Below are 2,715 nucleotides of genomic sequence, written 5' to 3' on the forward strand. Positions count from 1 at the left end.
CTTCCTGACGCTATGACCCTTTAATACAGTTCCTCATGCTGTGGTGACCCCGTCCATAAAATCATTTCATGGCTGCTTCCTAACTGTCATCTTGTTGGTTATGAATCCTAATGTCCATATCTGATATGCGACCCACAGGCTGAGGACTTGTGTTTGAGTGCATTTCTTTTTTTTTTATGAATTCGTTTTACTTTATTCTTTTTTATAGATTCATTTTTTTCTTGTTTTTCCCTCAATATACGTTTTTATTTAAATTAGAAACATGAATGTTTCACATGTCAGTTCCAGCTCCCTCTCCCACCCCTCCTCCATTGTCCCTCGATCAGCCCCCGCAACCCCCAACCCAATCCCCATATCATTCCCCAGGGAGGGTGAGGCCCTCCTTGGGAGGATCTCCAAAGTCTGTCATGTCATCCAGGGCAGGACCTAGGCCCTTCCCCATGTGTCCAGGCTGAGAGAGCATCCCTCTATATGGAATGGGCTCCCAAAGACCATTCATAAACCATGATAAACACTGATCTACTACCCAAGGCCCCAGTGATTTCTGTGGCCTCCTCACTGGCACTACATTCATGGAGTCTGGATCAGTCCCTGTTGGCCTCTCAGCCATCAGTCTGGGATTCAAGAGCTCCCCCTTGTCCGGTCAGCTGTCTTTGTGGGTTCACCATCATGGTCTTGACCTCTTTCCTCATCACTCCTCCATCTCTGTCACTAGGTTCCAGGAGTGCAGTTCAGTGTTTAGCTAAGGGTGTCTCTGCTTCCATCAGTCACTAGATGAGTGTTCTAGTGGCATATAAGGTAGTCATCAACCTTATCATCAAGAAGGGGCTATTAATGTAGTCTCTCCACTATTGCTTAGTTTGCCAGTTGGTGTTATCCTTGTAGATCTCTGGAGATCTCACTAGTGTCAACTCTCTCCTCAAGCCTACAATGACTCCATCTCTTATGGTATCTCTCATCCTGCCCTCCTCTATTCTTACTTCGACTCAACCTTCCTACTCCCCCATGCCTTCTTCTCCCCTCGTCTTATCCCCCTCTCTTTTTCCTGGTTCCCTCTCCCCTCCCCCGATGTTCCCAATCTGCTCAGGAGATCTTGTCTTATTCCACTCCTCTGGGGTATCATGCATCTCTCTTAGGGTCCTCCTTGTTTTCCAGGCTCTCTGGCACTGGGATTGTAGGCTGATACTCCCCTGATCCATATTTAAAATCCATATATGAGTGAGTACATACCATGTTTGTCTTTTTGTGTCTGGGTTACTTGAGCACATTTCTTTTTTTGTCTTTTTGTTTTGTTTTGTTTTTGTTTTTCGAGACAGGGTTTCTCTGTGGCTTTGGAGGCTACTTGAGCGCATTTCTTATTCCTCATCTTGCATCTTGCTGACCAGAACCCAGTCTTGTTGCCATTCAGAAGCTGCAAAGGACACTAGAAATATTTTCCTGTGAACCCCTGAGCCTAGCTAAGAGCCCACGCTTCATTACCAACCCAGCTTGTGTGAGCAGTAAGATCTGACCCCAGTGGTCACTGTATAATGAACCGTACCCTAGCCCTATACATAGGCAAATTGTAATCTAAACCAAAGGAAACCAATGTAACTAAGCAACTGAGTCTCAGCCAATCCCAAACTGAAGGTCAGACCCCTAACAAAGCATCTCACCTAACTGGAGCAGCTGGGTAATTTCTTTATGTGATTTCCTTTCTGGTTATGAAAATGGCTCCTCATCATAAGAAGGCATCCTACGGCATCCTCGGGCTGCATGGATGCCCATCTCTAGAACCCGTTTCTTGCTCAAGCTTTCTTTCATTGCAGGGTTTGTTTTCCTTTAATACATATGAGTAATGGGGGATATCTGGTAATAACTTGTTGTTACTGCTGGTAGTAGGTCAGGAAACACTCGGAGCAAATGATGCAATCTAAGGCTCTTTAACTCCGCTTTTCTCCAGGTTGAACTTGGCAAAATCCTAACTCAGCCTCAGCACAGAATTTCTCTGTGTGTATTGAGAGCAGGGAGATTGTTGAAAAACAAATGGAAAAAATACAAAAAAGCATCCCTCAGCTGTTAACACCTTTCACCCAGAATCAGGAAGTTAAAGCTCGCCTGCTCCTCACACGGAAGGAAGGAAGGAAGGAAGGAAGGAAGGAAGGAAGGAAGGAAGGAAGGAAGGAAGGGCCCATAGCTGGATGAGTGAGGGGCCCATAGCATGCTCTTCCCACACACAGAAGGAAGGAAGGGCCCATAGCTGGATGAGTGAGGGGCCCATAGCATGCTCTTCCCACACACAGAAGGAAGGAAGGGCCCATAGCTGGATGAGTGAGGGGCCCATAGCATGCTCTTCCCACACACAGAAGGAAGGAAGGGCCCATAGCTGGATGAGTGAGCACTGTAGCAGTAAGTAGCTGAAGGCGCTCGGCCCTCTCCATCCAGGGACGGTCACTTGTGCTGAAATGGCCACCGGGTTAGCAGACATCCCCCAGGAGGAGCTTTTGTTCCTCACACTGAATTTCCATGTGTGTGGCCTTGGTCTGCAACTGGCACAAATGCACTTGCCAAATGGGAACAAGCACCTGTATCATCAGGAAAGCAGATGCCAATATATTTATGATTAAAACATGTATGAGAGCTGATGGTGTTTATTTTAGCCACACAGGCAGACAGGATGCCAGAATAAGGGGACTTCGAGGAAGACCCTGCTGTTACTCCCCCGCATACGTCACA

The sequence above is a fragment of the Mesocricetus auratus genome, unplaced genomic scaffold (assembly GCF_017639785.1).
Source record: "Mesocricetus auratus isolate SY011 unplaced genomic scaffold, BCM_Maur_2.0 Super-Scaffold_100009, whole genome shotgun sequence".
In the NCBI taxonomy this organism is placed as follows: domain Eukaryota; kingdom Metazoa; phylum Chordata; class Mammalia; order Rodentia; family Cricetidae; genus Mesocricetus; species Mesocricetus auratus.